The sequence below is a fragment of the Saccoglossus kowalevskii genome, chromosome 13 (assembly GCF_978046115.1).
Source record: "Saccoglossus kowalevskii chromosome 13, keSacKowa6.1, whole genome shotgun sequence".
NCBI classification, from domain to species: Eukaryota; Metazoa; Hemichordata; class Enteropneusta; family Harrimaniidae; genus Saccoglossus; species Saccoglossus kowalevskii.
The window spans coordinates 3977341-4000723 of NC_140653.1; positions in this window are offsets into that span (position 1 = coordinate 3977341).

The following is a 23383-nucleotide window of genomic DNA, read 5'->3' on the forward strand; positions in this document are numbered from 1 at the left end:
TGCTAACCTAAGGCAACAATATAGTACGTTAAGGAATCTAAAGCAACAATATAATACGTGTGGAAATCTAAGACAACAATATAATACGTTGGGGAATCTCAGGCAACAATATAGTACGTTGGGGAATCAAAGGCAACAATATAATACGTTGGGGAATCTAAGGCAATAATATAATGCGTTGGGGAATCTAAGGCAACAATATAATGCGTTGGGGAATCTAAGACAACAATATAATACGTTGGGGAATGTAAGGCAATAATATAATGCGTTTGGGAATCAAATGCAACAGTATAATACGTTAAGGAATCTAAGGCAACAATATAATACGTTGGGGATCCTAAGACAACAATACATTACGTTTGGGAATCAAAGGCAACAATATAATACGTTGGGGAATCTAAGGCAACAATACATTACGTTTGGGAATCAAAGGCAACAGTATAATACGTTGGGGAATCTAAGGCAACAATATAATACGTTGGGAAATCTAAGGCAGCAATATAATACGTTGGGGAATCTAAGGCAACAGTATAATACGTTGGGGAATATAAGGCAACAATATAATGCGTTGGGGAATCAAATGCAACAGTATAATACGTTAAGGAATTTAAGGCAACACTATAATACGTTGGGGAACCTAAGACAACAATACAATACGTTTGGGAATCAAAGGCAACAGTATAATACGTTGGGGAACCTAAGACAACAATACATTACGTTTGGGAATCAAAGGCAACAATATAATACGTTGGGGAATCTAAGGCAACAATATAATACGTTGGGGAATGTAAGGCAACAATATAATACGTTTGTGAATCTAAGGCACCAATAGAATTCGTTGGGGAATCTAAGGCAACAATATAATACGTTAGGAAATCTAAGGCAGCAATATAATACGTTGGGGAATCTAAGGCAGCAATATAATACGTTGGGGAATCTAAGGCAACACTATAATACGTTGGTGAATATAAGGCAACAATATAAAACGTTTGGATATCTAGGGCAATAATATAATACGTTGGGGAATCTAAGGCAAAAATATAATACGTTGGGGAATCAAAGGCAACAGTATAATACGTTAGGGAATATATCGCAACAATATAATACGTTGGGGGACCTAAGTCAACAATTTAAAATGTTGGGGAATCTAAGGCAACAATATAATGCGTTGGGGAATCTAAGGCAACAATATAAAACGTTGGGGAATCTAAGGCAACAATATAATGCGTTGGGGAATCTAAGACAACAATATATTACGTTGGGGAATTTAAGGCAACAATATAATGCGTTGGGGAATCAAATGCAACAGTATAATACGTTAAGGAATCTAAGGCAACAATATAATACGTTGGGGAATATATCGCAACAATATAAAACGTTGGGGAACCTAAGACAACAATACAATACGTTTGGGAATCAAAGGCAACAATATAATACGTTGGGGAATCTAAGGCAACAATATAATACGTTGGGGAATGTAAGGCAACAATATAATACGTTGGGGAATTTAAGGCAACATTATAATACGTTGGGAATATAAGGCAAAAATATAATACGTAATGTAAGGCAACAATAAAATACGTTGGGGAATCTAAGGCAACAATATAATACGTTGGGGAATGTAAGGCAACTATATAATGCGTTGTGGAATTTAAGGCAACAATAAAATACGTTGGGAACCTAAGACAACAATACAATACGTTTGGGAATCAAAGGCAACAGTATAATACGTTGGGGAAACTAAGGCAACAATGTAATACGTTGGGGAATGTAAGGCAACAATATAATACGTTGGGGAATATAAGGCAACAGTATAATTCGTTAGGGAATCTAAGGCAACAATATAATACGTTAGGGAATCTAAGGCAACAATATAATACGTTAGGGAATCTAAGGCAACAATATAGAACGTTGTGGAATCTAAGGCAACAATATAAGACGTTGGGGAACCTAAGACAACAATACATTACGTTTGGGAATCAAAGGCAACAATATAATACGTTGGGGGAATCTAAGGCAACAATACATTACGTTTGGGAATCAAAGGCAACAGTATAATTCGTTGGGGAATCTAAGACAACAATACATTACGTTTGGGAATCAAAGGCAACAATATAATACGTTTGGGAATCTAAGGCAACAATATAATACGTTGGGGAATGTAAGGCAACAATATAATACGTTTGTGAATCTTAGGCAACAATAGAATTCGTTGGGGAATCTAAGGCAACAATATAATACGTTGGGAAATCTAAGGCAGCAATATAATACGTTGGGGAATCTAAGGCAACACTATAATACGTTGGGAAATCTAAGGCAACAATATAATCCGTTTGGGAATCTAAGGCAACACTATAATACGTTGGTGAATATAAGGCAACAATATAATACGTTTGGATATCTAGGGCCATAATATAATACGTTGGGGAATCTAAGGCAAAAATATAATACGTTGGGGAATCAAAGGCAACAGTATAATACGTAAGGGAATATATCGCAACAATATAATACGTTGGGGAATCTAAGGCAACAATATAATGCGTTGGGGAATCAAATGCAACAGTATAATACGTTAAGGAATCTAAGGCAACAATATAATACGTTGGGGAACCTAAGACAACAATACAATACGTTTGGGAATCAAAGGCAACAATGTAATACGTTGGGGAATCTAAGGCAACAATATAATACGTTGGGGAATGTAAGGCAACAATACAATACGTTTGGGAATCAAAGGCAACAATATAATACGTTGGGGAATCTAAGGCAACAATATAATACGTTGAGGAATGTAAGGCAACAATATAATACGTTGGGGAATTTAAGGCAACATTATAATACGTTGGGAATATAAGGCAAAAATATAATACGTAATGTAAGGCAACAATAAAATACGTTGGGGAATGTAAGGCAACAATATAATACGTTGGGGAATGTAAGGCAACTATATAATGCGTTGTGGAATTTAAGGCAACAATAAAATACGTTGGGAACCTAAGACAACAATACAATACGTTTGGGAATCAAAGGCAACAGTATAATACGTTGGGGAAACTAAGGCAACAATATAATACGTTGGGGAATGTAAGGCAACTATATAATACGTTGGGGAATATAAGGCAACAGTATAATTCGTTGGGAATATAACGCAATAATATAATACATTGGGAAACTGAGGCAACGATATAATACGTTGGGGAATCTAAGGCAACAATATAATACGTTTGGATATCTAAGGCAAAAATATAATACATAGCGGAATCTAAGGCAACAGTATAATACCTTGGGGAATCAAAGGCAACAATATAATACGTTGGGGAATCTAAGACAACAATATAATACGTTGAGGAATCTAAGGCAACAATATAATACTTTGTGGAATCTAAGGCAACAATATAATATGTTAGAGAACCTAGCGCAACAATATAGTACGTTAAGGAATCTAAGGCAACAATATAATACGTTTGGGAATCTAAGGAAAAAAATAATACGTTTGGAAATCTAACCCAACAATATAATATGTTAGGAAATCTAAGGCAACAATATAATACGTTGGAAATCTACGGCAACAATATAGTACGTTGCGAACCTAAGTCAACAATATAATACGTTGAGTAACCTAAGACAAAAATATAATGCGTTTGTGAATCAAAGGCAACAATATATTACGTTGGGGAATCAAAGGCAATACAATATAACGGTGGGGAATCAAAGGCAACAATATAATACGTTGGGGAATCTATGACAACAATATATTACGTTGAACCTATGGCAACAATATAATACGTTGGGGAATCTACGGCAACAGTATAAAACTTTAGAGAACATAAGGCAACAATATAATAAGTTGGGGAATCAAAGGCAACAGTATAATACGTTAGGGAATATAACGCAACAATATAATACGTTGGGGAATCTAAGGCCACAATATGATACGTTAGGGAATATAACGCAACAATATAATACGTTGGAGAATCTAAGGCAACAATATAATACTTTGGCGACCCTGAGGCAACAATATAGTACGTTGGGGAATCAAAGGCAACACTATAATTCGTTGGGGAACATATGGCAACAATATAATACGTTGAGTAACCTATAGCATCAATATAATACGTTGGGGAATCAAAGGCAACAATATAATTCTTTGGGGAATCGAAGACAACAATATAATACGTTGGGGAATCTAAGGCAACAATATAATACGTTAAGGAATCTAAGGCAACAATATAATACGTTTGGGAATCTAAGGAAAAAAATAATACGTTTGGAAATCTAACCCAACAATATAATACGTTAGGAAATCTAAGGCAACAATATAATACGTTGGGGAATCTACGGCAACAATATAGTACGTTGCGAACCTAAGTCAACAATATAATATGTTGAGTAACCTAAGACAAAAATATAATGCCTTTGTGAATCAAAGGCAACAATATATTACGTTGGGGAATCAAAGGCAATACAATATAACGGTGGGGAATCTAAGGCAACAATATGATACGTTGGGGAATCTATGACAACAATATATTACGTTGAACCTATGACAACAATATAATACGTTGTGGAATCTACGGCAACAGTATAAAACGTTAGAGAACATAAGGCAACAATATAATAAGTTGGGGAATCAAAGGCAACAGTATAATACGTTAGGGAATATAACGCAACAATATAATACGTTGGGGAATCTAAGGCAACAATATAATACGTTGAGAAACCTAAGGCAACAATATAATAAGTTGGGGAATGAAAGGCAACAGTATAATATGTTAGGGAATCTAAGGCAACAATATAATACGTTGGGGAAACTAAGGCAACAATATAATATGTTAGGAAATCTAAGGCAACAATATAATACGTTGGAAATCTACGGCAACAATATAGTACGTTGCGAACCTAAGTCAACAATATAATACGTTGAGTAACCTAAGACAAAAATATAATGCGTTTGTGAATCAAAGGCAACAATATATTACGTTGGGGAATCAAAGGCAATACAATATAACGGTGGGGAATCAAAGGCAACAATATAATACGTTGGGGAATCTATGACAACAATATATTACGTTGAACCTATGGCAACAATATAATACGTTGGGGAATCTACGGCAACAGTATAAAACTTTAGAGAACATAAGGCAACAATATAATAAGTTGGGGAATCAAAGGCAACAGTATAATACGTTAGGGAATATAACGCAACAATATAATACGTTGGGGAATCTAAGGCCACAATATGATACGTTAGGGAATATAACGCAACAATATAATACGTTGGAGAATCTAAGGCAACAATATAATACTTTGGCGACCCTGAGGCAACAATATAGTACGTTGGGGAATCAAAGGCAACACTATAATTCGTTGGGGAACATATGGCAACAATATAATACGTGAGTAACCTATAGCATCAATATAATACGTTGGGGAATCAAAGGCAACAATATAATTCTTTGGGGAATCGAAGACAACAATATAATACGTTGGGGAATCTAAGGCAACAATATAATACGTTTGGGAATCTAAGGAAAAAAATAATACGTTTGGAAATCTAACCCAACAATATAATACGTTAGGAAATCTAAGGCAACAATATAATACGTTGGGGAATCTACGGCAACAATATAGTACGTTGCGAACCTAAGTCAACAATATAATATGTTGAGTAACCTAAGACAAAAATATAATGCGTTTGTGAATCAAAGGCAACAATATATTACGTTGGGGAATCAAAGGCAATACAATATAACGGTGGGGAATCTAAGGCAACAATATGATACGTTGGGGAATCTATGACAACAATATATTACGTTGAACCTATGACAACAATATAATACGTTGTGGAATCTACGGCAACAGTATAAAACGTTAGAGAACATAAGGCAACAATATAATAAGTTGGGGAATCAAAGGCAACAGTATAATACGTTAGGGAATATAACGCAACAATATAATACGTTGGGGAATCTAAGGCAACAATACAATACGTTGAGAAACCTAAGGCAACAATATAATAAGTTGGGGAATGAAAGGCAACAGTATAATATGTTAGGGAATCTAAGGCAACAATATAATACGTTGGGGAAACTAAGGCAACAATATCATACGTTGGAGAATCTAAGGCAACAATATAATACTTTGGCGACCCTGAGGCAAACATTTAGTACGTTGGGGAATCAAAGGCAACACTATAATTCGTTGGGGAACATATGGCAACCATATAATACGTTGGAGGCCCTATGGCAACAATATAATACGTTGAGTAACCTATAGCATCAATATAATACGTTGGGGAATCAAAGGCAACAATATAATTCGTTGGGGAACATATGGGAACAATATAAAACGTTGGGGACCTAAGGCAACAATATAATACGTTGGCGACCCTGAGGCAACAATATAATACGTTGAGTAACCTAAAGCAACAAAATAATACGTTGGGAACTCAAAGGCAAAAATATATTACGTTGGTGAATCAAAGACAACAATATAATACGTTGGGGAATCTAAGGCAACAATATAATTCGTCGAGGGAACATATGGCTACAATGTAATACGTTGGAGAACATAAGGCAACAATATAATACGTTGAGGAACCTAAGGCAACAATAAAATTTGTTGGGAAATCTAAGGCAATAAAATATAACGGTGGGGAATCTATGGCAACGATATAATACGTTGGGGAATCTATGGCTACAATATAATACGTTGGGGGACGTATGGCAACAATATAATACGTTGGTGACCCTGAGGCAACAATATAATACGTTGAGTAACCTAAAGCAACAATATAATACGTTGGGGAATCTAAGACAACAATATAATACGTTGAGGAATCTAAGGCAACAATATAATACTTTGTGGAATCTAAGGCAACAATATAATATGTTAGAGAACCTAGCGCAACAATATAGTACGTTAAGGAATCTAAGGCAACAATATAATACGTTTGGGAATCTAAGGAAAAAAATAATACGTTTGGAAATCTAACCCAACAATATAATATGTTAGGAAATCTAAGCCAACAATATAATACGTTGGAAATCTACGGCAACAATATAGTACGTTGCGAACCTAAGTCAACAATATAATACGTTGAGTAACCTAAGACAAAAATATAATGCGTTTGTGAATCAAAGGCAACAATATATTACGTTGGGGAATCAAAGGCAATACAATATAACGGTGGGGAATCAAAGGCAACAATATAATACGTTGGGGAATCTATGACAACAATATATTACGTTGAACCTATGGCAACAATATAATACGTTGGGGAATCTACGGCAACAGTATAAAACTTTAGAGAACATAAGGCAACAATATAATAAGTTGGGGAATCAAAGGCAACAGTATAATACGTTAGGGAATATAACGCAACAATATAATACGTTGGGGAATCTAAGGCAACAATATGATACGTTAGGGAATATAACGCAACAATATAATACGTTGGAGAATCTAAGGCAACAATATAATACTTTGGCGACCCTGAGGCAACAATATAGTACGTTGGGGAATCAAAGGCAACACTATAATTCGTTGGGGAACATATGGCAACAATATAATACGTTGAGTAACCTATAGCATCAATATAATACGTTGGGGAATCAAAGGCAACAATATAATTCTTTGGGGAATCGAAGACAACAATATAATACGTTGGGGAATCTAAGGCAACAATATAATACGTTAAGGAATCTAAGGCAACAATATAATACGTTTGGGAATCTAAGGAAAAAAATAATACGTTTGGAAATCTAACCCAACAATATAATACGTTAGGAAATCTAAGGCAACAATATAATACGTTGGGGAATCTACGGCAACAATATAGTACGTTGCGAACCTAAGTCAACAATATAATATGTTGAGTAACCTAAGACAAAATATAATGCGTTTGTGAATCAAAGGCAACAATATATTACGTTGGGGAATCAAAGGCAATACAATATAACGGTGGGGAATCTAAGGCAACAATATGATACGTTGGGGAATCTATGACAACAATATATTACGTTGAACCTATGACAACAATATAATAAGTTGGGGAATCAAAGGCAACAGTATAATACGTTATGGAATATAACGCAACAATATAATACGTTGGGGAATCTAAGGCAACAATATAATACGTTGAGAAACCTAAGGCAACAATATAATAAGTTGGGGAATGAAAGGCAACAGTATAATACGTTAGGGAATCTAAGGCAACAATATAATACGTTGGGGAATCTAAGGCAACAATATCATACGTTGGAGAATCTAAGGCAACAATATAATACTTTGGCGACCCTGAGGCAAACATTTAGTACGTTGGGGAATCAAAGGCAACACTATAATTCGTTGGGGAACATATGGCAACCATATAATACGTTGGAGGCCCTATGGCAACAATATAATACGTTGAGTAACCTATAGCATCAATATAATACGTTGGGGAATCAAAGGCAACAATATAATTCGTTGGGGAACATATGGGAACAATATAAAACGTTGGGGACCTAAGGCAACAATATAATACTTTGTAGAATCTAAGGCAACAATATAATACGTTGGCGACCCTGAGGCAACAATATAATACGTTGAGTAACCTAAAGCAACAAAATAATACGTTGGGAACTCAAAGGCAAAAATATATTACGTTGGTGAATCAAAGGCAACAATATAATACGTTGGGGAATCTAAGGCAACAATATAATTCGTTGAGGGAACATATGGCAACAATGTAATACGTTGGAGAACATAAGGCAACAATATAATACGTTGAGGAACCTAAGGCAACAATAAAATTTGTTGGGAAATCTAAGGCAATAAAATATAACGGTGGGGAATCTATGGCAACGATATAATACGTTGGGGAATCTATGGCTACAATATAATACGTTGGGGGACGTGTGGCAACAATATAATACGTTGGTGACCCTGAGGCAACAATATAATACGTTGAGTAACCTAAAGCAACAATATAATACGTTGGGGAATCAAAGGCAACAACATAATTCGTTGGGGAACATATCGCAACAATATAATACGTTTGGGGTCCTAAGGCAACAATATAATACGTTGGAGAATCTAAGGCAACAATATAGTACGTTGGCGACCCTGAGGCAACAATATAATACGTTGAGTTACCTAAAGCAACAATATAATACGTTGGAGAATCAAAGGCAACAATATAATTCGTTGGGGAACATATGGCAACAATATAATACGTTGGGGGACCTAAGTCAACAATATAATACGTTGGAGAATCTAAGGCAACAATATAGTACGTTGGCGACCCTGAGGCAACAATATAATACGTTGAGTAACCTAAAGCAACAATATAATACGTTGGGGAATCAAAGGCAAAAATACAATTCGATTGGGAACATATGGGAACAATATAATACGTTGGGGGACCTAAGGCAAGAATATAATATGTTGGACAATCTAAGGCAATAAAATATAACGTTGGGGAATCTAAGGCAACAATATAATACGTTGGGGAATCTAAGGCAACAATATATTACATTGTAAACCTAGCGCAACAATACAGTACGTTAAGGTATCTAAGGCAACAATATAATACATTGGTGACCCTGAGGCAACAATATAATACGTTGAGTAACCTAAAGCAACAATATAATTCGTCGGGGAACATATGGCAAAAAATGTATTACGTTTGGGACCTAAGGCAACAATATAATACGTTGGAAAATCTAAGGCAACAATATAGTACGTTGGCGACCCTGAGGCAACAATATAATAAGTCGAGTAACCTAAATCAACAATATAATACGTTGGGGAATCAAAGGCAACAATATAATTCATTTGGGAACATATGGCAACAATATAATGCGTTGGGGAATCAAAGGCAACAATATAATTCTTTTGGGAGCATATGGCAACAATATAATACGTTGGGGGACCTAAGGCAACAATTTAATTCACTTGGGAACATATGGCAACAATATAATACGTTGGGGGAATCAAAGGCAACAATATAATTCTTTTGGGAGCATATGACAACAATATAATACGTTGGAGGACCTAAGGCAACAATATAGTACGTTGGCAACCCTGAGGCAACAATATAATAAGTCGAGTAACCTGAAGCAACAATATAATACGTTAGGGAATCAAAGGCAACAATATAATTCATTTGGGAACATATGGCAACAATATAATACGTTGGGGAATCAAAGGCAACAATATAATTCATTTGGGAACATATGGCAACAATATAATACGTTGGGGAATCAAAGGCAACAATATAATTCTTTTGGGAGCATATGGCAACAATATAATACGTTGGAGAACCTAAGGCAACAATAAAATGTGTTAGAGAACCTAGCGCAACAATACAGTACGTTATGGTATCTAAGGCAACAATATAATACATTGGTGACCCTGAGGCAACAATATAATACGTTGAGTAACCTAAAGCAACAATATTATACGTTGGGGAATCAAAGGCAACAATATAATTCGTTGGGGAACATATGGCAACAATATAATACGTTTGGGTACCTAAGGCAACAATATAATACGTTGGAGCATTTAATGCAACAATATAGTACGTTGGGGAACCTAAGGCAACATTATCACATCTCACTGCTGTAACGCATGCTATGATTGGTTGAGACTCGGTTACATGACATGGAATAAAAATGGATATTACATGGTATATTTCCCGCCAAGTGGATATTACATGGGTATGTCACATGGATGACGTCACTGAAACTACTGCGCAACGATACTGCGCATAACAAATTGTCGTTCGCTGCAGTGGTGATGGTCTGGCCGCTGTTGCTTTTGGGGTTGCTTTCAGGGCTTTGAAGTAACTTTAGCCATCCGAAATAGACAGTGAACGTGCCAGAATGGATATTAAGTAAGATACTCTGTTTTGATGTTTAAGGTATTTTTTATATGGAGCAAAAATGTACGGCAAAGCCGCCACTGAAACGTCGCAGCCGTAGTCCACTCTGCAAAAACAAGGTTCAACTAAAAAGACTATCCATGGCTGAAAATAACATTTACTGAATGTGTTTCGTTGTTTTTTCAGCAAACAATGTATGTATGCTATTGAGTAATGTGAAACTTGTTATAATAGATAAAATAAAATATTGCATACTTCAATATAAGTGTTGTTATTTTGAGGGAGAGCGGGTGTGAGTGATGTATGGTAGCTGTGATTGTCATGGTGGATGTCTGTTCGATGTGATAACATAAATAACACATGGTTATTCGGGCAATATCACGATTTGTTGTCTGCCCTCGGGCTGTTGGTCATGACCATAATATTGATGATGCCCTCGCCTTCGGTTCTGGCGTCATCAATATTATGGTCATGACCACCATCCAATAGGCAGGCAACAGATCGTGATATTACCCTCACAAGCATGTGTTATTATTTAAATATAATACGTTCTGGAATCTAAGGCAACAATATAATACGTTGGGGAATGTAAGGCAACAATATAATACGTTGGGGAATGTAAGGCAACAATATAATACGTTGTAAACCTAAGGCAACAATATAATGTGTTAGAGAACCTAGCGCAACAATACAGTACGTTAAGGTATCTAAGGCAACAATATAATACGTTGGTGACCCTGAGGCAACAATTTAGTACGTTGAGTAACCTAAAGCAACAATATAATACGTTGGGGAATCAAAGGCAACAATATAATTCGTTCGGGGGACATATGGCAACAATATACTACGTTGGAGAACATAAGGCAACAATATAATACGTTGAGGAACCTAGGGCAACAATATAATACGTTGGGGAATCTAAGGCAACAATATAATACTTTGAGTAACCTAAAGCAACAATATAATACGTTGGGGAATCAAAGGCAACAATATAATTCGTTGGGGGAACATATGGCAACAATATACTACGTTGGAGAACATAAGGCAACAATATAATACGTTGAGGAACCTAAGGCAACAATATAATACGTTGAGGAACATAAGGCAACAGTATAATACGTTGGTGACCCTGAGGCAATAATATAATACGTTGAGTAACCAAAAGCAACAATATAATACGTTGGGGAATCTAAGTCAACAATACAATTATTTGGGGAACATATAGCAACAATATAATGCGTTTGGGGACCTAAGGCAACAATATAATACGTTGGAGAATCTAAGGCAACAATATAATACGTTGGTGACCCTGAGGCAATAATATAATACGTTGAGTAACCAAAATCAACAATATAATACGTTGGGGAATCTAAGTCAACAATACAATTATTTGGGGAACATATGGCAACAATATAATGCGTTTGGGGACCTAAGGCAACAATATAATACGTTGGAGAATCTAAGGCAACAATATAGTACGTTGGCGACCCTGAGGCAACAATATAATACGTTGAGTAACATATGGCAACAATATAATGCGTTTGGGAATCTAAGGCAACATTACAATACGTTGGGGAATCAAAGGCAACAATATAATTCGTTTGGGAACATATGGCAACAATATAATACGTTGGGGAATGTAAGGCAACAATATAATACGTTGTAAACCTAAGGCAACAATATAATGTGTTAGAGAACCTAGCGCAACAATACAGTACGTTAAGGTATCTAAGGCAACAATATAATACGTTGGTGACCCTGAGGCAACAATTTAGTACGTTGAGTAACCTAAAGCAACAATATAATACGTTGGGGAATCAAAGGCAACAATATAATTCGTTCGGGGGACATATGGCAACAATATACTACGTTGGAGAACATAAGGCAACAATATAATACGTTGAGGAACCTAGGGCAACAATATAATACGTTGGGGAATCTAAGGCAACAATATAATACTTTGAGTAACCTAAAGCAACAATATAATACGTTGGGGAATCAAAGGCAACAATATAATTCGTTGGGGGAACATATGGCAACAATATACTACGTTGGAGAACATAAGGCAACAATATAATACGTTGAGGAACCTAAGGCAACAATATAATACGTTGAGGAACATAAGGCAACAGTATAATACGTTGGTGACCCTGAGGCAATAATATAATACGTTGAGTAACCAAAAGCAACAATATAATACGTTGGGGAATCTAAGTCAACAATACAATTATTTGGGGAACATATAGCAACAATATAATGCGTTTGGGGACCTAAGGCAACAATATAATACGTTGGAGAATCTAAGGCAACAATATAATACGTTGGTGACCCTGAGGCAATAATATAATACGTTGAGTAACCAAAAGCAACAATATAATACGTTGGGGAATCTAAGTCAACAATACAATTATTTGGGGAACATATGGCAACAATATAATGCGTTTGGGGACCTAAGGCAACAATATAATACGTTGGAGAATCTAAGGCAACAATATAGTACGTTGGCGACCCTGAGGCAACAATATAATACGTTGAGTAACATATGGCAACAATATAATGCGTTTGGGAATCTAAGGCAACATTACAATACGTTGGGGAATCAAAGGCAACAATATAATTCGTTTGGGAACATATGGCAACAATATAATACGTTGGGGAATCTAAGGCAACAATATAATACGTTGGAGAATCTAAGGCAACATTATAATACGTCGGGGAATCTAAGGCAACAGTATAATACGATGGGAAATATAAGAAAACAATATAATACGTTGGGGAATCTAAGGCAACAATACAATACGTTGGGGGACCTAAGACACAAATATAATACGTTGGAGAATCTAAGGCAACATTATAATACGTTGGGGAATCTAAGGCAACAGTATAATACGTTGGGAAATATAAGAAAACAATATAATACGTTGGGGAATCTAAGGCAACAATACAATACGTTGGGGGACCTAAGACAAAAATATAATACGTTGGGGAATCTAAGGCAACAATATAATACGTTGGAGAATCTAAGGCAACATTATAATACGTTGGGGAATCTAAGGCAACAGTATAATACGTTGGGAAATATAAGAAAACAATATAATACGTTGGGGATTCTAAGGCAACAATACAATACGTTGGGGGACCTAAGACAAAAATATAATACGTTGGAGAATCTAAGGCAACATTATAATACGTTGGGGAATCTAAGGCAACAGTATAATACGTTGGGAAATATAAGAAAACAATATAATACGTTGGGGAATCTAAGGCAACAATACAATACGTTGGGGGACCTAAGACAAAAATATAATACGTTGGAGAATCTAAGGTAACATTATAATACGTTGGGGAATCTAAGGCAACAGTATAATACGTTGGGGAATCTAAGGCAACAATATAATACTTTGGGGAACCTAATCCAAATATATATTACGTTGGAGAGTCTAAGGCAACAAACAATATAATAAATCATAAACAGATAATACTTTGTTAGGCATTAGGTAAAACGTTTCGAGATTGAATCGCACTTTTATGACTGTCATATACTTTACGATCAACACACGGCTATAATATTAGAGAAACTGGAGAGTACACTTTGCAATCAACTTATTTCATTAATCGCAGCTGGCAATTCTCACTTATGTGAAACTATAATACGTTGGGGAACCCAAAGCAACAATATAATACGTTGGATAACCTAAAGCAGCAATATAATACGTTGGGGAACGTAAAGCAGCAATATAATACGTTGGATAACCTAAAGCAACAGTATAATACGTCGAGAAACCTAAAGACAATAATATAATACGTCAGGGAACCTAAAGCAACAATATACTACGTTGGGAACATAAAGCAACAATTTAATAAGTTGGGGAACAAAAGAAAATAATATAAAACGTTGAGTAACATAGGGCAACAATGTAATACGTTGGGCAACCTAAGGCAGCACTATAATACGTTGGGTAAACTAAGGCAATAATATAATACGTTGGGGGAACCTAAAGCAACAATATAATACGTTGGAGAACATAAGACAGCATTATACTACGTTGGGGAATCTAAGGCAACAGTATAATACGTTGGAGAACATCAGACAACAATATATTACGTTGGAGAACATAAGACAAAAATATAATACGTTGGAGAACCTAAGACAACAATATATTACGTCGGTGAACATAAGACAACAATATAATACGTTGCGGAATCTAAGGCAACAATATAATACGTTGGAGAACATAAGACAACAATATATTACGTCGGTGAACATAAGACAACAATATAATACGTTGCGGAATCTAAGGCAACAGTATAATACGTTGGAGAACATAAGACAACAGTATAATACGTTGGAGAACATAAGGCAAAGCAAATCCTTTTACCTTTGTCGACCGCGGATTATATCAATAAAAAGTTGATAAACGTCGCTTATTGACGATTGTATATATGTAACATTATTATTAGTATATATACAAGTAATATGAAGATTACATGACATTCCCCATACAAGTACTTTAGATGGAGCTATAAAACAGCACTAAATGCTTTTTTATTCGTTCGAAAGTATTCATTCCAAGCATAATTCCTATGTACAGTCTGATTTTCTACTTGCACCGACGTTTAGACCTCCGTGTTTTTTTTTCTAATTTCACTTTAATAAGGTAAATTTATCTTTATAGATATTGTTTATGAGATGCTATTTGCAATAATTGCATGTTCGTGTTCACCGTTTGTTAATCACGCACAAAATAGACTGTCGAATGGCTGATAAAAAATAAGTGGATGTTATTGCACGATAATTCACGGGATGACATGTTTCCATGATCTTGTTCATCTTAGTAAATAACAAGTTCAATAGTGTAGTAAAACAGCGCGATATCACAGGATCGTCCTGTATTAACACACATGGTCTCACGATCTATCTGTCCTGCGGGCAAATGCAACTAATTTCTTAGCAGATTTAGTTAGTTCCTTTAGAACTAGGTGCCCACTAAATACTTGAATCGGAAACGCAACGTGAATAACATACAGGCAAGCAAGCGACTTCTTGGTTCGTGGAACACTTAAGGTAGAGATGCATATTTGTGGGCACTTTTTTTGCTTGTTATTATCCAAACAGTCTTGGCTATAGACTGTTAAAATTTTGTAGAATTGTGAATAGTGAAACGATTTTAAAATATAGATAACAGGTGCAAACATTCTCTCTTTTGAATGGTTAGCAAGATTTTGCAAGGCTGTACATAAATAATAAAAAAGAAACATGGTGAAAAAAAGAAATGACGGGATCTCCATACTATGCACTATATTTAACTTTTAACAAAACGATAATACATTTAAATTTGGAACTGTTACAACCATTTTAATTATGAGCATTAGCAAACTTCTTACTGAGTGAATTGTTATGCAAATTAGCAATTATCTCAGCTTCTTTTTAGTGCAATCCCAGAACTTAAAAAAAAAAATAGCTCCTAGACGCTTTGACCTTTTGTTTTGAAATTTTCACAAATGATTGACGATGTATTTATCTTCAAAACGCCGTCGGGGCATTGTTTTTGGTAGAACAGTGTTACAACAATCGTACATACAACTAGCCTGGGTGTTAATTTATGCATAAACTTGAAGTAGTGAAATTTGAGCTGCTGCCCTGCAAAATTGACAACTGGTAGACAGTTTTCAAGACGGCGCTTTCTTCATAGTAAACAGATGTACCCACAAACCAATTTTGACAGGAAACAGAAACATGGTTTAGGAGCTATTTTTTTATAATCATTTTTGACCAAAAAAGCACATTTTTGTTCATATTTCATACTACAGTGTCCATAAAAAAAATACTAAAAAAAATTTAAAATTCATACAATAAGCTTTCCGAAAATATATAGTTTTGTGGACAAGGGAGGTCATCTTGGTTTCCTAATTAACTAATTAAAATACCTTTCAGGTAAACTGCATCTCTACCTTAATAGTTGACGGGAAAACTGGTATATTCCATCGTATTAAATTAAGTTGTGTTGACCATGACTGTTTACGTGTAGAAAATGGTGGAATGTCTGGGTGAACAAAGTAACATTACGATATTCGGCGCTGTTCAAATTCAACCCTGTTTTTCTAATCGTTTACTAGTTCTTACGCGACCATTGGGGGGGGGGGTCAGCTAGAGCATGTGAAATGCAAAATATACAGTTGACGAATACTGGTCATGAGTAGTATTCCAAGAACAACCACAAGGAGTGGGAAAATTATAGTATCAAAAGATATAACAAAATTTAGTTTGTCCTTTATCAACTCTCATGCTATAATGGATCTTTCTGCTCGTCAATAACCTTCGCCGACTGTTTATATAATGGAATGCTCCGCTTGTCAATCGTCGTGTTCAGGCTACACCAAGTACGGGCTAAGCTTATCTCGTATGTGTTCCCATTGGATCTAGCCGATATATAAACGCATGAGAATAGCTTAAATCCTAGCCCGTAATTGATGTAGCATGAACATTACTAATGCCTAGTGTACAGTGGAAATAAAGCTTATATATATATATATTTATATGTATACGAGGCATTGTTAATGTACGCTCATGTTTACGAGTAATTATTATTATTTGTGAAGGTCATTGACAAGCGGAGCATTCCATTGCGTACATATGTGGCGAAGGCAATTGACATGAAGAACAGGAGAGGGAGTTAAAAGAAAAACTAGATTTTCAATATTTTTTAATAGGACATTTTTCCTACTCATACGAGTTTTTAACGTCTGTATTAATAAGAAATACAAATAAATGGTTTAGAATGCACAGTAAACTCAGTGAAGAATATTGGGCTATATTTTACTGCACGGTCAATGAGACCACATGCTCTATGCGTGATAATTTTGTTAAAAAAATAAAATATTATTAAACCATTATTTGAAAGAACGTTTTCATGCTTGGTGATGATACTCAAAAACAGTTTGATAGACGCGCGTATGGGACTTACGTATGGGATCTGCATCGTATATTAGTGACATACTATCCTTTACCAAGACAGTGGAACTATTTAACAAGTCATATCACTTTTGATTATATTATACGAGCTATTATACGAGCACTGCATGCGACTTAAACATGGCTTTACATTTACACACGTAAATTTGTTTGAATAGTTATAATCCGCCCATCAATCTTTTGACCCCCAGTTGACAAAGAGTGGTGACAAAATTTAAATTAGTGGCGATATAAATTCTAATTACCGGTGTTTTAATTACCCAAAAAAATTAAATTAATGTATACGTTGCGGAAAAGAACGAATAAGCCGTCGTCTTTATTATATCCAGAAAGCAGTTGGGGTGACATGATACAGTATGTATATCATTAGTTTGCTATTCTCATTTCACTATGAATAAGATAACGGATTACATTAAGTGGTTATTTTTTCAGTCTACAACCCTCTCACTGACTCTCTTATTTAACGAATATGATATATATATATATATATATCAGTTAGCAATGTCATAGTTCATATGTAGTTTCTATGGATAATTAATTCATTATTGTGTCACGTGGGAAAAATATATCTTACACGGTAACTCGGGTCAGAGGTTGGATAAAAAAAATTTGCCAAATAAAACAGATATTGATGTTAGTAATTATGTTTTGATTTGAGTAATATGTATTGTGAAAACAAAATGGTTTATTAAAGTGTTCTCAACTTCTCGCGTCCATTCATCGGTTTGGCAATAATCACCAGTTAAATTTAAATATGGTTCCTATCTAAAAAATAGAATAAATAATGAGAAATATAAATATCCTATTATACTATTTTATGATCTGTTCATTTTGTGTCAATGCATTGACTAGTTCTATGGGTTAGGTACAATATATATTGTATTATAATGGTGACGGTGGACATTTCAAAACTTGCAAGATCATGTCAGCTTAAATAGAACGTTACACGAGATCATACGCGCTTCGAGTTCTTCCGCACGTTTTAAAATTAAGTACGTTAGTCACGACGTACACACGACTATTTATCTATCTGACCAGGACCAACTGCGTGTGTGTTGCATGTGAGGTTACATACAAAGATGAGTGTCACGTGACAATATGTGGGTCAGCTGGTGTACACGAACACATGTAATTATTAAGTGAAGAGAGATTTGACTTTCTATGAGCCAGATTTACTCACATATATACTATAGCTCGCTCACTTTTCCAATACATATCTTATCATTTTTTAATACAGCTGATCATATGTTTTTTTTTTGTTGAGTCGGCATTGTGGGCGTAAGTGGTATGTTTAACTTTTACTAGGTACGTATAGCAACAGGAGAACATCGAGAGTTACAGATCTAAGTGCAAATTAAAATGTCCGATAAACATGTCCGAAACCTGTTTAGAATTTCCTCAATGTTTTCTATGAAAGTATATGTCTGTGTCTGATTGTCAATATTCATACTTCAGTTATGCAAATCTAGTTTTTTGTTTTTGGTAACAACTAAAACAATATGTTACATTTACAATTTATAAACAGGTTAAGTACATTGAAAGGGGACCTGAATAGGTAACAGTTATCAAATTATCACACGTCAGCAATAATGCTTGCTACACTGTATTTGGCGTTATACAACCCATGTTATATTAAATAATGCAATTATGATATGTAACCAGTAAATTTATCTTTTGAATATATTCCAACCATTACATGGTATCTGGTTCCAATTTCAATTTGTCATTGTGTGCAACGCGTTATCTCAGAATAGCAAGTTTGTTTGTTTTTTGTTGGAAAGAAGGTTTTTCGTTTCTCATTTTGGAATTTAGCTAGAAGAATAATATGATTTGTTATTTTTGAAAAAACATTGTTCCCAAGAATAATATCTTGGTTGGACATATTACTAAGGGCGGGCAGATGAGCGAAATGCACCGAAATAGTTTGCCAGAAAGTCTTTACAACTATACACTCACAGAATAGATGAATCAATGTTTCATCATACGTTTCACAGAAACTGCATTTTGGTGATGTAACCAGGCTAGAGTTCATGGAATATAAATCTTTGTTTGTATAGAGAATATTATGATTTAGTTTAAATTGAAAATTTCTTGTTCTATTATCAATTGTAGTGGTGAATGGCAAATTATACACATCTGAAAAATTAATACTAGTATGGTCAATATTCAATATTTCTGACAGTTTTCTTTCACTCGTAGCACGGGTGGCAACTTTGTTGATTAACTCTAAGCGTATTTTTCTGCTGTCAATTTCGTTAATTTTGGTAAAATTATTGTTGATATGTAGTCCAAAATCATAAATTCTAAAATTTCCTTTAATATTTGGAATAGCGCTTACTACCCTATTCCACAACATAATTCCCAAATATGATAACTCACGTGTTTGCCATTCGTCCCAAGGAATGAGATCGCCATTCTGTCTGAAAAGATCTGATATATAATTTATACCAAATTTGTGCAGTATTCTATAGAAAATAGACTTACCTTCAACCGTAATTACCTTATTATTCCACAAGTACATATCAATACCTAAATCAGTTTGGTTATTTAATTCTGACCATGCGCTGAAACAATCTATGTGAAATGGTGGCAAATTAACATCAAGTAATTCAGTGGTGAAGTTACATTTAAAAACAATACTCCCACCTACATTTTCAATTCTCTTTGTTAAAAGATCCTTCCAGACGTGGCTGACATTTTTATCTAGATAACGTATGATCCAGTTTATCTTTTGTGTTTTATAAATTATACCAATATCTGGTGCCAAAGACCCCCATTGTCAATGACCGATATCATAGTTTTACGGGAAACCTTGTATTTACCGCCCCAGAGAAAACTAAACAACATTGCATTATTTTTTCTCAGTTCTTCGAGCCGAACCATTATAAAATTTAAAATGTACTGTAATTTAGAAATACCAATTGCTTTCATAATCTGAACTTTGCCAATAAGAGTAAGGTTGCGTTATTGCCAAATATTGAATATTTTGAGGAGATCAGATTTAGGTTTTAAGAGATTAAACTCCAACGCTTCATGTTTATTGTATGAAAAATAAATACCAACTATTTTAATTGGAGACGTAGGTCACTTAACATTGTACAATTTATCTCTACGCTTCCGCCACCTACCCAACCATAGGGCTTCAGTTTTCTTAATATTTAGCTTAAGGCCAGAAGCCATATAAAACTTGTTAAATAAATGCAACAGTTGATTTCCAGAATTTTCTGTTGATAAGAAACAGGTGAGGTCGTCGGCATACGCGGACGATCTAACCTCTTTGTCACCTATTTTGACACCACATATATAAGGACGTACATTAATTGATACAAGTAGCACTTCCAGCACAATAATAAATAAATATGGTGACAATGGGTCACCTTGTCTAACCCCGCGTGTAATGTTGAACTAGCCCGTACCACAACCGTTATTCATAACACAGCTCACAGGGTTTGAATAATATGTATGCACTCATTTAATAAATGATTCACTAAAGTGAAAAGCATTCAGACATTTACAAAGAAATTGCCACTCAAATGTGTCAAAAGCTTTTTTGAAATCCACAGCCAACATGATTGCTGGGATATTTTCTTCCTTTGTATACGTAAGCATTTCGTCAATCAAACGAGCACAATCACCTATGTTACGACCCTTCAAAAATGCACATTGTGATTCACCAATTACTGACGGAAGAACTTTTTTAACACGTTCAGCAATAAATTTTGAAGCCAGTTTGGCATCCACATTCATAAGGGATATCGGCCGCCACTTGTTCAAACTGAGATGGTTTTGACCCGGTTTATTAATTAATGTGATAACGCTTTGCTTTTGTGAATCAGATAACTCGCCCTGAGCATAACCCTCATTTAACGAACCCATGACCAAGTTTCCAATAATGTGCCAGAAACATCTATAAAAAGTAACCGTTAGACCGTCGTTTCCAGGTGTTTTGTCACACGACATCTTTTTTAGAACCCTGAACGCTTCATCTAATGTGATATCACCGTCTAGGACAGTGTTTTGTTCTTCCGACAGTTTTGGTATATTTTGATCAAGAAATTCATCTTGGCACAAATTGTCAGTAACACGTGACAAATACAAGTCACTATAAAACGACTTAATTTCTGATAAAATATGTTCAGGATGCTCTAAAATTTCGCCTTTCGCTCCTTCAAGTCTAACAATATGGGATCGTCTACTGCTAGCTTTTTCTAAATTAAAAAAAATAGTTTGTGTTTCTTTCACCCAATTCATACCACTTTGCTTTGGAGCGAATAATTGCGCCATCTGTTATATAATTATAATACAATTCTAATTCATGTTTACATCTAATAATTAGTCTCAGTTGGCTCACTGGCGCATAAAACCTTGTAATAATTTAATTCTTTTTCCAAATTAGCAAGTATTGCTCTTTTTTCTTTTGCCTTTTGTTTACTGTTATGTTACCGTACTCAGAATAGCAAGTTAACATCGTTAAATAAGACAAAACAAGACTCTACATTTTATTAAGTTCAATTTTCGATACTCGACGCGTGTACAATGCTATAAAGCAATAACAATTTTGTTTTCAATTTCAATACTCTTAATTTAAAATAAAACGACGTTGCTTGTTTTGTTCCATGCATATGATTACTTAATATCTTTTCATTTCAAGCATCGGATAATCGCTAAATCTCAAATTATATTCGCTCATTCGACAATGTAGACAAAGGTGTGGAAGGTAGAGGGCAAGGAGTCCTCATACCAGTACTTTAATTTAATTTACTTTAATTAAGGAGAATTGAAAATTACGTGAATATGAAGATTGTTCCTGATTGGCTCCCAAAACCTAACACCTGCCAAACCAATCCGAGAGCAGCTCGATTGCTAAAGTTATTTTCGTCGTATCTACTTCTGCCTTGTATAGATGCTTCGATTCAACTGGAATGTTGTTTCTTTCCCCGGACAATTGCTTTATTTCAAAATGAGTTTAGCACTTTATACAAAAGGCGGGCGGAGATTGTAACGTTTGAATACTAGTAGTACATATCACGATTTCCAGGTATTTCACTGTCATTTACAGAAACGAGAAAAAGCAGTACATAGAAGAAACAATTATTTTTATTTTTATTCAAACCCCAGGCTATATATATATATATTCCTTATTTGAAAATCCTAGAGAACTAATGAACGCAGATGGTAACAGAATTAAACGACTTTTTCCGTATAGACATTACCAAACGGTAACGGAATGAATCTATTATCCTTAGCGTACATGCTATTAACACAAAGTGCACATGCAGTATCAAAGAGACATCCGGCCAATATCAGCTTTCAATTATCATGTTATCATGGTCCTTTGTGCTACATAACTATAATGTATCAAACCCTTGGCATGTTGTTCTATACTGAGGTACTACATTAATAAAAGCATAACATATGGCATTGGTATGGTACTTTTAAAAAAAAAAATCCACATTCCGTAACCCAAATTATTATAATGGACATTGCGCTTCTTATCATTTGCAATTTTTACGAAAAATACGGAAAAAGTAATAGTAAGTTTG